We start from the raw sequence: 17251 nt of genomic DNA on the forward strand, positions 1-17251 counted from the left end.
CCATCAGTTTGTCTCTCTTGCCTTTTGGGCTGGCTTTTCTTTCTACACATTTCATAATTAAAGCTGTCCAGGCTATGATTTTACTGCAGCTATGATCTACAAAGGAATGTACTAAAATTCATGTGGATAAATATACAAACCATGTGTTTACCATTGAGTACTCGATTTGCTGTGTACCCGACCTTCATTACTAATACTTTAGTAATGATGCGTTTGCTTCCGTGAAATTCTATTTTCATTTAAATTAAAGTAGTGAGCTTTAAAAAACTAAAGTGGTAATAATAATCCAAAGTATCTACAAATTAAAGTGATTTTTTATTAGCACACCATTACTTTTCCAATTTTAAATTTTTACGAGATTTTTCAGATGGAAGACCTTTTGATGAAGAAGGCAACATTTCTCTATCATACGAGGCCACGCATTTTTGTCAACATAAGAAATTCCCAGGGAATTCCGTACCCAAAAGGTTACACGAAACTAACGATAATTTATAGCACTTTACACCCATGTACATACGCTCAATTTTCCAAGTTGTTTAATTTTAAAATTAACTTCCACTCCGATGAAAGTTTACCACTTGACGATAGCGTAACGTTGATATAATTGTAATTTACTGTTCAACTTTGGACGTGTGGTTTTGAAATATGTGACTGCACTGCGTTCGCTTTGTACCACCACGAGCACGAGTTTCAAGCACGAGGAGACTCCCAAAGTTAGCCCAACGCGTCCGCGCGTCCACTGTGCTGGAATCGCAATTTTGTGCAAAAACGGGAATTTTCCACACTGATTTCAAGTGTTGAAAGCTGAAAAAAAGAAAAAAAATTGTGAAATCCGAAAGAACAAGGAGTTTAGAAAGGACATTGGGCATGTGTACGGCAACGAGCAAAGTCAGGGGAAATCGGAGAACCGGGGAAAATAATGTAGCGAGAGACGGGGGAGAAAGGAAAATATCGACCATCAACTTTTTCCGAGCACCCCGTCGTAGTAGTCCCAGCTAGATACGTATGCGCGAGAATCGCCGCGTCACGATGACGATAATTGCGCGAAGGAATTTGTATATACGGAAAGAAAGGAGGAGAAGTTTGGGGGGAGGATTCGATAGCGAGTGGTAAAAAAAAAGAAAAAGAAGAATCGTTGGGGAGAGGAAGGAAGAGGGATCGATGTAAACGAGGGAGGAAGGAAAAAAACCGTCGGGTGTACGTACATCCAGACGAAGGAGCCGAGAAAGCCGGTGGGTGGAGGGGAAAAAAAAAAGAAAGTATTTACGGCGACGAGACTGGTGATTATTATTCAAATGACGTCGCCTGTGGTGATGCTTACTTTTAAATAAATTGATGATCACTCGATTGAACGGTGACGAGCAAGATGCTCGGACCAGACGAGCACACTTTTTGTTGTTGCTCCGATTAGCGTCCCTCCCTGCGTACTATATACCTCATCCATTTGGATGCTTCTCAGCTCTGCACGAGCACGACGTCACTTCAGGCTGTACCCTATACACCTACACTTGTACTTGGGTTTTCTAGTTTTTTTTTTTTCGAAGAACCACGTGGCTGTTGTTGTTACTTCCATCCCATCCACCACCATCAATTGAAGGGATGCAAGTAAAACCATCGTATGGTTGCGGATCATACTGCTCGGCGACAAACAAGGGAGTCGTCAATGAGCGGGAGGGGGAAAAAAAAAAGACCACTCGCAGGTATATTTTAGTTAACGTTGACGAAAGAGGACGCACGGAGCGATGATGAAGACAGAGATAAGAGGGTGGGGGGTGGGTACAAAGTAAACGACAACGGCGTCACCAGAGAGGAAACTGCATAGTGATGCGCGCACGTACCCACGCGAGGGGTTCTTCTTTGCCTGCAAGCTCGCACATGTGCAAGTTACAGGGCAGGAAAGAGAGAGGGTGTAAAAACACAACGCACGGTACAGTCGAGTGAGCGAACAGAGCACAGGGGAGGTATGCGCGTATATATATGTACTATGTAGGCACAGTAAGAGTACGGAGGAGCGCAAGCTCGAGCGCGACCACGGGACTGGATCTCGCCCCACCCTCTGTCAAGGTGCGCGATGCAAGCCCTCGGCGAGCTGTGTATGTATACGTGTGTGTATACGTGTGTAAGAACGTGGGGGCGCGCGCGATCGAGCGAGAGAGGGTGCAGAGGGAGAGGAGGACGCGAGACGCAGTTCACACGGGCATCGATCGGCTCTCTTTCTACCCTCTATCACGCCGGCGCTTACCACCACCACCACGAGCATCGTCACAGAGTGCGAGAGTGGCTGACGGTGGACACGAGAGCTCCGGCTGCTCAGTCTGAACTCGGGGCTTCGCTCGGTCCGCGCCACGGTCTCACTCTCGCCGTTACCGTCGCTGTTGCCGATAACACGGGAAGCGGAGAGCGGGAACGCCGCGAGGGAGAGAGAGAGAGGGACTAGAGCTCCTCTCGAGCGGCCGCTCGCTCTCTCTCTTCTGGTTTTTTCTTCCCTTCTTTTCCTCTCACGGTACATACACACCCTCACACGCATCTACGCGGACATACGATCGACCATAACCTTGTTTCGCACGCAATCTTGTACGTCCCCTTCTCTCTCTCTCTCTCTCTCTCTCTCTTTTTTTTGTTACTTGTACGTGTTGGGTGTTGTTTGCTGGGAGCCGAGTGTCGTTGCAATAGTGTCGCAGTGCACGAGCAGAGGGAACAACGGAGCTTTTTCTCCTCTTCCCTGCCCCTCTGCTCTCTGATTGTCTCTTTCCATCACTTGTCGCGTAAAGCTCCGTGTGCATTCGCACCTCGGACCGTCCACGGGAATTTCCATCGCGTCGTTAACTCGTGTACGTGAGCGCGTAGTTAAAAAGCCGGGAAAAGAGAGAGAGAGAGAGGGAGATGTCACGCGTACAGTGCACGCGCGCGTGCGTTCGGATGAAGGTTAATTTTGTGGGGATGATTTCGTAAGATCCCGTCGACGGCCGACAAGTGCGGTAATATTCCGGTAGGGGTCGAAAAGAACGGCGACAATTGGTCGTACGTGTCGCGTTTTCGCGGATTGTTTGGGGGAAAACGGTACAAGTAATAGAGAAAGAAAGAAAAAACAAAACATCTGAGGACATTGGCAAGCGGAAGCAAAGACGTTCCCCAAGTGTCGAGGATATATATATATATATACATATATACGCGTCTCCGTGTGCGAGTGTCATATACAGACTTATATGTATACACATATATGTACATATATATATATATATATAGGCAGTTGGTAAGAAAAGCACGAGGAGGAGGGAGGATCGAGCCACTTGGACTGTATTTCGTGGACTGTATACCGTGGACTATAGTGCTGGTCGTTGGGCCACACGCGCGTCAGGGGTGGTGGTACGAGTCAGCGCACGCACCGGCGGTGTGTCGAGTCTCCCCAACCGATCCCCACCCTCGACCTACATACGTGTATAGATACACATCTTGACTGGCTGAGATCGCCCCTTGATCGGAGTACATCCCCCCTCTTTTTCTGGATTAAGGTGAGTTTCGTCTGATGTGTACCTGTTTCCCACTTTTTTTTTTTTTTTTTTTTTTTTTTTTTTTTTTTTTTTTTTTTTGTAACGGCAGGTGTGCATTTTATCTGAAGGGGGGCTGTTAGTTTTGTTTTGGTCGAGCCACTTGGAAAAGTTCGGGAGTTGAGTTTTTGTTTCTTTTCTTACGGGGGAAAAAAAAAACAAGTAGTACGAATCAACGTACGGGCCGACGATAATGGACCGAGGCTGATTTGGTGGGTAACCGTGACTTATCATACATTTTCTGTGTGTTCAAATCGCAGATCGTTATTGAAGACTTTTGGATACGAACAAAAATTAATTAATGTTTTTACCTATTGTTTTACTCTTTTTTTTTTTTATATCTATTTGTATGTCGTTGTTTGTGATAATATGGAAATTTTAGGAATCTTGTTACGATATTTGAAGGGTTACTCGAGTTATTTGAAATTGTGGTATTTTAATATGTTAACGAAGGACTGTCCATTATAGTTTTGCTCGAATAACAACTTTTGAGACTTTATTTTCCAATTGTAATCGATACTTTCATGCGAAAAGCAATCGTACAAGTGATAATGTATTACAACGAATTAATGGGTATCGCAATTTTTACCTTTTAATTTTATTTAAGTTAAACATGTGCTGGATGAACGTCATACAGAAATCGTGATTATGATTCAAATTACTTTCAATACGCTTCTTACAATATTGAACTTGTTTCGTCTTGAAACTTTGAAATATTTCTACAAAACTTTTAGGGCTAAAACTTTACCCGCGCAGTCTCGTGTACACCGATTTCCTGGTAAAAAAAAAAAAATTGGTAAATATTTCGTTAGCTTCATCATTTTTATTACAATTTGCTAGTAACAAGTATTTTTAATGATATTTCATCCAAGTTACTTTCTCCTTTGTTGTTACTTTCGTAGCTAACTGAAAATAATCGAATATTATTTTATGAGGCTTTTTTACGTGTAAGATCTCTAGTTGAATAACAATATCTTTAATTTACTAACTTTAGTTAAAAAAAACATCGAATGATGTATTCAAATAAACCATAAAATACGTATTTTAATGATGAAATTATGAATACAAAAAAATCAGAACCAGTTCCACTTTGTATTCTAGAATATGACGATACGAACACAACAAAAGAAAGTTGAATATCTTGCTCGTGAAAATTGATGGTAACATAGGCATGCTATTATCAAGATGAAGTGTAGAGCATCAAACCTATAAACGAATCACTTTATTGTTATTTAAATGACTTTAACATTAAATGTAAAGGAAACGTTCAGCATTCACATTTTTTTTTTTTTTTTTTTTTTTTTTTGAATCAAGTCCAGTGTGTCTACAACCATTGCAATTCGTCAGTTGGCATCACAAAACCATCCTCGAAAAAAAAAAATAAATAAATAAATACTCGTGAAAATGACATTGAAAGGGAAATAAATTGACCCAAGCAATAATCATCACTCTCGTTTGGGTCCTCCTAGATCTCTCCCATCGACACCACGTACACGTGTAATAACGCACACGGGCGAGCGCGCGCGCGCACGAGGTACAGTGTGTAGCGCACCTTTGCCGTGCAGCGGCTCGATAAAATGTTCCGCCACTGGTGAGGAGGTTGGGTCGCTCCCTCCCTTGCTCACCAGCCAGCAACCACCCTGCAGGTTTTACATCGATTTCGTCGCTCGGCCGGATGCCAACGGCGCCTCTGGCTTGCCTCACCTGCCTCCCTCCGCTGTTCCTTTCTTTTTTTTTCCTTTTTTTTTTACTTTCTACCCTCCATATGGAAACAAATACGGTGATCCACGCTTTTTTCGTTGATAGACTTCATTGCGGGGCATTGCGATTTTCGAAGCTTGTGACTCTGCAGATGATGGAGAACGTTCGAACGCGGAGTCGGTGACTGGGAGAAATAATAATAATTTGAGACCTCATTTGAACGATACCGATGGAAAAGCTCACCTTTTTTTTTTACCAAGGAGATAAAATTTGCCTCTCACGAATTAACAAACGCTCGCAAATGAGGTAGTAGATTGGCTTGCGGGATTTTTGTAAAAATTTTACCTTAGGTCACAAGTAGTCACTGTAAAGTTTTAAAATCTAAGGGTGCCTTGGGGGCGAGAGACCAGGAAAACAAATTTTAAATTTTTTAAAGATAGTCTCTTGTGAGAAATCGTCGAAGCTTGGATTTCACTTACAATTGATCCTCAAGCTCCCAATGGAAACGCAACCGATGATGAAAGAGACGCTAACAAGAATATGTAGATTTATACTTAAGATAGATAAGATTTTAATCCATTAGGTATAGCTGCATATACATAAAGTTACTAATCAATGGTCACAACAGTACATATTAAAAATGCATCCATACATAGAAGATTCATGACCGTGAAATCGAATCTCTCGCGCTCCTCACTCGTATGACAGTACTACCTTAATGAATGATTTTCCTCACTCTTTTTTCTATGAAAAATCCTTTTTTATCCTTTTTTCCCTTAATTCGGTGATCCATCCTAGAGAATGTTATGCTGTGTACCATTTGCAGGGCGCAGCGATCGTCTCAAGCGCACCGTAGCCTTTCTTAGGTTTAAGGTGGTTCTTCACCTAACCCATTTACTTAAACTTACAGGGAAATTTGGAGGGATTGTTATTAAAGTTATAAGGCATCTTTCTTTAAAATTTCAAGTCCCTTTATCAGGCAAATTTTTGAAAACAAGTCAGTCAAAAAATGCACTTTTAACATGTGTTCTTATGTAGGTTACTTTTCCATACTACGATATCATGTAATATCTCGTAAAGTAGACTTAAGATCGTAATAGAAAAAGTTTATAGTGAAAGAAGAACTTTTCAGCTTTCTAATAATATAACAAAAGTTTGGGCTAATCAGGAAAATAGTATACGATATTTAATCGTAAACGAAATGTTTGCCGTGTAAACTGCGGCAACGTCTGCTTGAGTAGGAGCGTACATGCCATTTTCAGAACCTTGCGTCAAAAAAAAATTTTTTTACAACTCTTACTCTAACTTTATTAGCTTGTTTATTTGTATGTAAATGCAATGATATTATAGTCAAGTGCCAGTACAACATATTTTATGCTGCAAATAATACGCTAATCGAAAATTAGAAAATCACAGGGTCCCGTGTCGCTTTGATACGGCACCATCGTGAAGAACCACCTTAAGAGGATCTCTTTCGTTAGCCATCGAATCCATCGTACCGATCTTTTGGCTTTGGCTTTCTTGGAAAAGACAGCCCCTGGATGGTCCAGAAAAATCCTCAATGCATTTTTAAAAAGACAAGTTGTCACTTGGACATCCTGGATACGCGTCCTATCGAAAAAGCCAGGAAAAAGCCTTGACATATTTTTACAGAATTTTCGACCCCCCGAGTTCCTCCGACTACGAGGCTGCAGCATAACTAACCACTAAGTCACTCAAGCTTTTTTAAATATAGTACTATGCTTAATTATAAAACCCCTTTTGAACTATGTGCCAGTTTCTCTACCCTTGTTTCTAGTATTTTTCCTTTTTCTTAGTTTATTTAGCAATCAACGGGATGCAGGGAATAAAGGGATGAAATTTGATTATTCTTAACCATTAGTCGTTAGCTTTTCACCTATTTTTTTTATCTCACAAGTCGACCGAGCAGGGGTCATTTGACACACGATCAGTTGCCAAAATAGAGAAGAGGCGTCCGATAAAACTAAGTAATTAAAAAAACTTTTTTTATTTATTTATTAAAATGAAATAGGATTAAGTACATCCAAAATTTTGGCTGAAGAGCACTGGATTTAGAAGGCACGGTGACAGGTGCACATGTAATCACTTTTAATAAGAGATGGGTAGTGTTTCCTGGATACGGGATCATCACTTATTTTTTGACAATCGGCTTTGTAATCTTTATGTACACATAATTTAACACACGCTGCGTATTCTTCGTAGGGACATAATCTGGACTTACTTGTTAGTGCATCATGCTCTGAAAAAGGTGAAATCAAAGTTTGGTATCGTTAGATTATTAATAGAAATTCTATCATAATTTTAGTATTGTTTTTTGTTTATTTATTGATTTACTGTTTTTTTTTTTTTATGAATTATTCCTGTTTAAACACGAAATATAATCGAAACACTGTTGATTCATAGTATCAAAAATAGAAAAAAAATTTTTAATCTCTGAATTCATTGAATAAAGTGTGATAAAACATTAGAAAAAAATTGAGTCTTATTTTCAATATTCTGATAATCTGGAAAAAGAAATATCACTTTTTGTATCGTACGTTGGTACACGTTATTTAGTTTTCTTATGACGAAAAAAAATTACATTTCTTTACGAACGTTTCGATAAAAAATATTATTTGTTTTTACACCGCCAAAAAATATTGGTCACTGGTAAACTTCTAACAAAAAAAAATTTTCCAATATGACCTTAAGAAAATTGATGATTATAAATAAATAATTATTTTTTAAACGCTGTATTGTTATTAATCTTATCATAAATAGTTACGAATGACATAAATAACAACGAGCATCGTACCTTAAGCAACAGCCCAAAATGCACTTTCACTAAACTATCAACTCTATACATAAATTTATATTTTCACAAAAAGTTTTATAAATATTTATGCTTGATACATCAGATAATCAGCATCTTCTAATAAATACATCTATTTGTGCCCAAAGCCCAAATAATTCATAAAATGTTTGTAATTTTTTAATTTTTCAAGTACGGTTTGAGTAATTACATTTTTTTTGGAATTACAATTATCAATCCTATTTCTCTTTAATGCACAAATTATTTTTATCGTACTTTAAAATTTTTCTACCACTAAAAAACCGTGTGAGCAGTTTAGACCAAAAAATATTAAACAAATAGACTTAACAGCCAATATTTTAAAACTAAATGTATTGAAGGAAATTTTGTTTGTAAAAAAATTACTTACCATGCCCAACTGCAATATTTAGTATTACAATAAAAACTATGATGCAAGTTATTTTGGCTGCCACACCCATTTTGCGTTACTGTTCTGGTAACTTTTATTTTTTTGCTGTTTTGTCAAGAATTTATTTGATGCTAACATACTTGTCTCAATATATACCTACTTGGCGTCCGATTAACTGAGTCAGTGAAGTTGGGGGTTACCAAAAAATGCCAGTGACCGACTAAGAGCAAAATTCTATCACGTATATTCAAGGCTTTGAGATAAATGTTGAAAGTAGGGGGTTATTAAAAATGTCAATTATCGACTAAAAGCTTATGTTGATTTAAAATAAATTTACCTGAACCATAGTTTACAAATTTTTTTATCATTATTGGCCAACACAAGAGATCTTATAAATATATCAATAGTTTACAAAATTTATTTAAAATAACACTATTATTTTCAGCGACACTTAGGATTGCAATATTGAGTATTTTGTAAGTAAACATATTTTTTATCGTACGATGCAATTAACAGGAATAATTGAATACATACTTTACAGATCTTGAACTTCACATTGTTGTTGTAACTTCTTCCACGAAATAATTACTAGATTCTCCTTATCTTATCTTAAAGAACAGCGACCAAGCCTATAGTTTTATTTTCTTAATTTTTACACTTAGGATTTTCATGGGCGTACTGATTTTTTCATAGCCAAAAAAGAAGTCTGAAAGAATTTCCTTTTTTTTTGCACGATCGTACAAATTTTCAACACGTAGTTTGCGTTTTATTTACATATTTTTTATATCTTACTTTCATAATACACATTTTCAAGCGATAAATAGTTAATACACCTCGACTGGAACTAATAGATTTTATATTTTACCTGTAGTATAAATAAATTAAAATTATTTAAAAAGATAGTTGACGTCCGTTCTTGATATAATAATTAATAATTAATTTCTTCTTAGGGAATTAAATAGAGACAAATTACGCCAGATGTCAGGTGTTTAATGGGGTATGCAAGTTCTCATTCTACTCTATAAGATGTCAACCAATGTACCCCAATTTAGGCTGGATTATTTCTTTAAATACAGGGACCAAATGTTTATTTACCTTTTTCAAAAAATATTTATTTATCAAACGTATAATTTTCTACATGTTAGAAGTCAAACCAACATCATAAGCAAATAATAAACGTTAATAGAAGTTGAAAACGTCCTTATCGAAAGTTTTTTAAATAAATTTAATTACTAATAATGTTATCAGAAAATAGGTTTTAAAATAGTAATAATCTGCCGGTCAAGGACATTTTCTTGCATTATTTTATTGATAGTATGTCTTTGAGGTCGTAGCCTTATCAATAAAATTTATTGACGCTGGAGTATTTTTTGTATACGCTCGTTGATATCGAGTAACTTGTTGACTGAGCAGAAATTAATAAACTACTTTTTGCGCTTTCCAATTTTGGTAATTGATTCGATACTTTTTTTAAACATTAGATCTTGGAAATATAAAATTTTCACGAGTTTTTTAGTGATAGAATTGTGATCGAGAAGTTGTAATTTTTGTAAAATTAAAACGAAGACAATACATTACTTTAGAATACATTTAAAAAAAAATTTATCTCATGAGCTCCACCTAATGTATTTTTTTTTTCGCTTCATGACATTCAGCAGAATGGTGAAACAGCACGTAAAAATCTCCTAAAATAAGTTAAATAATGAATCGATTTAAGTATGGTAAATATGACAGTATACAAGTAAAATTCATATGCTTTATTTTACTTATTTTTTTTTTTTAATAACACTTTTGAACAATAATTCTTGATTTCCAATCTATCTGTATAGAAAATACTTCAATTTTTATTAAAACATTTGGGAAGATCATGTTATTTTTTGTCATTAGAATATCAAACGATATGTTCTAAGTCAGACGTAAGATGAGAAAGTTCACATTTTTAGTTCAGACTATAAGAACGATAAATAAAAAAGTTAGTAAAACTGTCATTAGTAAGTCTAGGTTATATATTCACGAGAAATACGTCAAATATTTTACTGAATGTTGATGTGAAGATTTAAAAGCTGATCGTAGAATATTAATTAGTAAAAAAGAATTGATAGAAAGTATTCACTTTCGCATGGTATTGATTGCATACTTTACAAACATTACTTACTGTACTGGCATAATGAATGCCCTTGATTTGGGAAAATTTATCCAGTATAAATATTCACATATGCAATATTTATTTAAAACAAAGGACGTATATTTTGCATTCCTTAAAACATTCAAAAAAGTTGTACTTTTATCGGTAGTATTGGAAAGAAAATTATAAATATAAAAAAAAAACTACATTTTTTTTCATAACCATACAATGATTTAACTGAGCTTCATCCTTCAAGAGCACAAAAGAGACTTGAGCTTACGTAGTATACTCAGACTACATTATTGTATCTACGATATAAATTGCATCCACAATAAAAATAATAATAATAATAGTTATATTAACAATAATGATAATAATATAATAATAATGATGATGGTTACAATAACCATGATGATGAAAATAATAACAGTTATATTACTAATAATAATAATAATAATAATATTAATAATAATAATATAGTAGTATCGTGTCCCTAAAAATCGAGTATGTGATCACAGTAAAATTTACATTAAAAAAAAACACTATTTTTAATATTCAAGTAATTAAATGAATATTTAGATAAGCCAATCACAGAAGTGATTTAAACATAATTAAATAGGTGCTCATTTTTATTTTCTCACTCTGTTAGCACCAATCATTTTGATATGAATGAGTAAGTGACCATGACTACTTTTACTTTTTTACTTATCTTATATACACGAGTAAAACAAAAAAAAATATCCCGTTTTTGTCCTTCCCTTTTGAATAAAAAATTTGTTTGCACACTCTTGAGACTGTTCTTGTGCAAGTTACATGAAAAATTATACTCCCATAGGAGTACCTCAAACAATTTTTTATTAAGAAAACAGGATATTTATTGTAGATTTGCTCGTACAAAATAACCGTATTTCTCTAAAAGCTGTAGAGATGACTCTCTTTATCTTCGTGCAACAAAGCTATATCTACATTCACATTCTATACTTCCAACCGGCAATACTCCGAGAAGAAATGTTTACGGTATCGTGGCACGTAAAAAATTAAAGTTCATACATGTATACACACATATATATATCCAAAGTGTGTCCGATGTATTTCCCTGGAGCGCACTTGTGCGTCTTTAAACAAGGGAGAGAGAGAGAGAGAGAGAGGGAGAGAGAGAGAGAGGGAGGACTACGTACGTCAGTCGTATAGCATGGAGATTGAGAACGGGTGCACGCAAATGGCTGGCATTATTTTTGCAGCACATGCAAAACTACTGGCTTTTTACCATCCCATCCTTCGTCCGCCTCAGTCCCTTTAAATGCGAAATAGGCAATTTAGGCGTGGAGAACGTATACATAGCGAACGGCGATGGTTATACGTTTTTTAAATTTTTTATTTTGTTTCCTCTCAACCCGATTTTTGTAATATACAGTTTTATAGTTGTACGTCGCCATTATTCGTGTCTGTTATAACATGATTTCGTGTTTTGAGATGATCAAGTGGGGTACATATATTATTGCTGTTGGAATATATTTGACTTGTACCAATATTTTTTTTCTTTTTTACTTACGAATTATTTGTTAAGTATCAAAAGAACTACGGCTAGTTTTTCAAGAAAACACTTAGAGTATCCAACTCGCTTTATGCCACTTGCATTTATTCATAGCACGTGGTGAGTATTGAGTAAATAGCCGTTGTGGATTTTGCGTCCTATATGCGCTACCAGTTGTGGTTGCTAGAGTAGATCCATCCCTGATTTTAGAAATACACACGGTAGATTTGCGTCTTGGTTAATAAATAAAAATAAACCACTTGTATGGCTTAAAAATTGTCCCTTCGGATTTCATAGATGTTTGATTAATGACATTCAATGACAGACGTGTCCAGTAAAAATTCAGGCAAGTTATCTGAAACTCCATTAAAACAATGGAAAAGAGTCACCATACCATACTTTGTGCTCGAATAATTTATCGATTTGTAATTGAGTGTCAAGCACATGCATTGAATCCAAGTTTGGTAGAGATGAGCTTTTCACCTGTCCCGATGAGCTTAATTTGGCGGTAAAGTTTCCTTGGAACACTTTACAAAACACACCCTATACACAAATAATCCAGGGCAAAAGGTTTTCGAGACTAAACTTAAAACTTACAAAGATGATTGAAAAAGATTTCATGGAAAAAACGGTCAGCCCGAAAAAACCGATCCCAAACATCAGAAAGATAATCCTGCACTGCCTCATGCCCGAAGCGCCGGAACCCAAGCGTGGATAATCCATTCACTTTATCCGCAGCCTCTCGTTGTTTATCGTGCGGTTTTCTTCCCACTTACATGATTATCTCAACGTACACTCAGAGGAGTCTAATGATTACCCCTAGTTAAGGCTATTTTTAACGAAAGCCCGGAAGCACCAGAAATTCCACCTACAAATCTGGGGGATGCGTTTTGTCTGTTGTGTTTGTTTGACGAGAGCTGGAGGGCTCATGTAAAATGAGAAAACACGTCTGAAAAACTACACGTACAATGGATGTACTTAAAATTCTTTTTTTTTTTTTTACAAAATGCATTACAGTAGTATCGATAAACTTTGCAAGAATAACCAAGTCGATCTATGTTTCATAAACTATTTCGTCTGATCTATTGAACTAAGCAATTGTCGTTCTTCAACGACTGACACAATAAGACCGATAAAAGCAAAGTAACAGACTCAAAACACTTTTATGCGCGTTAAATACGTGACAGAGCATTTTTTTACGCTCAATGTAGTTTTCGTATATTGGTTTTTCCCATTCAAAAGTGCCAAAATTAGTACAAAACTGTTTGAATGGTCTGTACACTATAGGTTTCGTGTTCAAAATTATCATCAACACAACCACAATGCATTTTATGAAAAATGGCAAGTTCAACAACACTTGGACTTGGATCAGTGCAGCGGGAGTCTCGTAGTAAGGGTTAACTCTGTAGTGCGAAATTTCGACCTGAATACTATTGCCCCTCTGGTTTATCATTGTTGGATAAGTTTGCACTTTCCGTACAATATACGGGTGAACTTTCACGGGTGCCAAGACGAGCCCTCCGCATAATGGTTCCGATGTTTTGCCCGTATAATTTTATTTAAAGTGGAAGAGGCTTTTATCACAAATCCCAACGCAAACGACGACCCTTTCGTCGTCGGCTTATCTCGGAAAATCATTTGATACATCTCCTCCGTTCTCGCTGTATAAATAATAATAATAATGTTGTGTACCTTTTATGACGTGTTGAGTAACCTTTTGTATTATTACGTTCTATTATTGCTCGCTTCTGCGTTGTAATATTGTATTTACGTAACCTTCGATTGATTTATTTTATCACTGTACGTATGAATATCGTTTACGGTCAAAGTGAACGTCTTCACAATGACAAGTGTTTTTAGAACAGAAGTTTATTTTAAGATCAGACAGGAAGTCGCGTTTATTCAAAAAATATTTTTATAAGTTATAGGAGACGATGTATTTTTGTTTGTTACGTAATTGGTTGAGACTAAACGATCACGTGGTTTATTCGGAGTGGGTGAATTTAAAAACAGTGTATTCAGAAATACAAAAAAAAACCGAATTTCCTGCGTCAAATAAGATACCAATGTTATTTATTTTTAGTAGTCATTAGTTTTTTTCTCTGAAAATAATGAAACGTTAATATGCTGAAACAAAGTTTTCGAGTTGGTCCGTAAAGCGGGTGGTGTATGGTACTATGGTACTTTAACTCATTTTATAAAATCAATAACATTACAGGTTATTTCATCGACAATACCGAGAAGAGGTACAACACTGTCCCATTCAGAAATCATTTAAGCCAAAATTTGTCATAATCCATCAAGAATAGAGGCAGAAAAGTTGAAGTTGCATCTCAGATTATCAGCATCTCGACACTCTTTTACTATAGCGTGTTATAATTTTCCTGCTGCCTCAATTTTCAATGTTTGATTCGTATCTCTTTTAATTATTTTGCGTGAAAGTAGCTCTAAAGTTATTAAGTAATGAAAATGGATCGAAGTACGGCTGTCGCTGAAAAACTCTCATTGATCTCTTACTGAATGCCCTTTAAACTGTGTTGAAAAAAGAAAATCGTGAGATTGGACATTTCAAACCAAAGTAAAGATAAACCCGTTTCCTACCTACATAAATTAAAGGCAGGAATGATCCGAAAAAAGCGAGGCGATAAGCTTGGCAACGAATGGAGAAAAAAAAAAAAAAAAAAACTACTTTGCATTTTTCTTCGAAAAAAGCGACTAAAAAATGTAATCCTGACGATGATCGCGTGACCTTGGCTCTAGCAGGTGGTCAGGAGTATTAGAAGCAGTACCGGTGTGGCGGTCTACCCACCTGTATCGATTTTCGTGGCAGTGCACGCTTTCTTACTTACATACAGTCTCGTTTAAACCACCCTTAGGTACATGTAATACATGTATACCTCTTACTCGACCTCTGCCTCTGGTAGCGTACATGTTGAGGTCTTTGAAAAATCATTACTTGGAGGGAGCTGAGACTTTGCATGTTTTTTTGACTTACCCTTGCCAAACTCAACTGCTTGTATCCTGTTGGACCACCCATGCCTTCAATTTGATTGGAATTCCACAAAAGGATTTTCCATACACGCTTGGAAATGAATCAAACTGTCGGAAGAAGCTTTAGATAGGGTGGAGTAGAGAAATATTGATTTGGTCAAAAGTTACTTTTTTAGTATCGGTAAAATTATTGCATCGAAATTCCAGACTTTAATCGCTTCTAACAATCAATTTTATGAACAGTTTCATTCGTGCCTAAATTAGACTTTTTTCTGACCATTTTCGAGCAATTATCGTAACTTACATTACAACAAACAGAATCACGACTTACACTAAATTTTGCATTTTATTCACCATTGATCTTTCAACTACATGTGTTAAGTATGATTTTTGTTTGACTTAATGCATAGTACTCAAGTAAGTCATAATTAGAATAACTATTCTACGCGAAGCAAACATTTTAATAGTACGTTATGCAAAAATGTATACTACACAAATGCGCATTGACAGTTTGAGAAAAATTTTACTTATCACGTGTGATAAAATTAAAAATACTAAATACACTTGCAAAACGAAGGATTCCGTGTTAAAGTAATGCGAATAGAAAAAAACATTTTCCCATGCATTGGTTTTCTAGGGTTCCTGATTTTTCAAAAATCTCGCTGTATACGAGTACGCTACTGGTGTACTTGTGCCTTTGTGCACACAAACAAAACGAAAATGAGGTTAAGCGTTTTTACTTCCTTTCTCTGCCACCAGTGCAACTTTTTTTTTTTATCCTTGATTTTCATTTTTCTTCACAAACTGATGCTGCCAAATGACTCGCTGCCATGCGACCGATCCATCCAACTTTTTCAGTTTTTGTTTCTATGAAACAATACAACAGTATCAACAACCGCCGAGGACGGGTATGATCGTTTGTTCCGTGGTTCTGGCCCTCATTTATGACAAAACAGTAAATTCAAAATATTTTTTTTTTCTCTTTTACAAACATTTTTTAAAAACGTTCATAAATTGTACATAGTAAATAAGGTCATGTTCTAAGAAGATATCACGTTTAGTCAATTTTTTAACTTCCATTAGTTGGCTCGTCTGATTGTTGAGCTTTTGCTATTGGTTAATCTGATTGTTAAGCTACTGGTGCACTTTATACATCAACAGTATATAGATTGGATCAAACTGAATTTTGTTGAGGTCTTGTGGCACTGCGGTAGAAGAGCAGAAATTCATATTGAGAGCAATCTTACAATCTTGTGATTTCAGGTAATTATCAAATTCAAAATTTAAGTGTGATACACAACCGACATATCTATACTCGAAAAGTGGAAAAAAATCAGGTTTTCAACTGGTTCTCTTTCAAGTTGAAGTGAGAGTACGTGATTGAACAATGTTGAGCTTCTTAATATCATCCCTCGAGCTAATGCCTGACCAACGAGCTAAAGTCGGACCCCATTTTGTTGTGTATCATTGCGAAAATTTTCTGGGAGAAAATTGTGGTAGATTTACGAATTGTCTACGTTAAATGTGCATTTACAGTATTTAACAAAGCTTTGGAAGATTAAAAACTAAGAACGGAAGTGGTCCAAGTTTGCTGCCAATGCGTATTTGATACGTCAGCAATAGGTTTTGTTCTCGACCAGGGCTGCAACATGAACTTGCCGTGAGGGTGTGAAAAAAAGAAATATTTTGAAATGGGGCTAGTTCCTTGTACCATCATGGATAAGCGTACCGTTTCAAAAACTATAAAATTCTTTGGTTTTATACGATGAAGCATTATGTTAAGAAATTCAGAATCAAGATATAACAGCCATTCTGCACAGCGTAGTGTATAAACATATCATACTTGAACTCTGTTGTTTCTTTTCTTCTCCTACATCACTGCTACTGTTCCCCGTATTTTTTATAAAAAAATGATAAGCCTAAAAAATTCATGCCCTTGTACATTTTTTCTTCAATGGACATCGGAGAAGAAAGTCGGTTGATGAAGAAAAGATTTTTTACCCCCAGAGACAGCCTTGATAGCTGTTTCTTGGCATGAATATGACATAAGCCCAAACCACTGTGCCTCTCTTTTTATTCTATTTTCGTTTTGCTGAAAATACCGCCATCACCTTTTTATCATTTTCCCGGC

The 17251-nt window shown here is 36.2% G+C and overlaps 1 protein-coding gene across 1 annotated transcript in view; it reads left to right on the plus strand.

Annotated features, from left to right (window-relative positions):
- Positions 1–2288: 2288 nt before the first annotated feature.
- The window catches only part of cpx (synaptic transmission protein complexin), a 341835-nt gene continuing 326872 nt past the window's right edge, over positions 2289–17251 (plus strand). Inside the window, exons 1-2 of the mRNA XM_014362739.3 lie at positions 2289–2503; positions 3247–3512. The gene's annotated coding sequence lies outside the window, so the exon portion shown is untranslated. The remainder of the gene's footprint in view (positions 2504–3246; positions 3513–17251) is intronic.

This window comes from Copidosoma floridanum, unplaced genomic scaffold (assembly GCF_036245765.1).
Source record: "Copidosoma floridanum isolate Cflo_tuat_1 unplaced genomic scaffold, Cflo_Japanese_pri ptg000012l, whole genome shotgun sequence".
Taxonomy (NCBI): Eukaryota; Metazoa; Arthropoda; class Insecta; order Hymenoptera; family Encyrtidae; genus Copidosoma; species Copidosoma floridanum.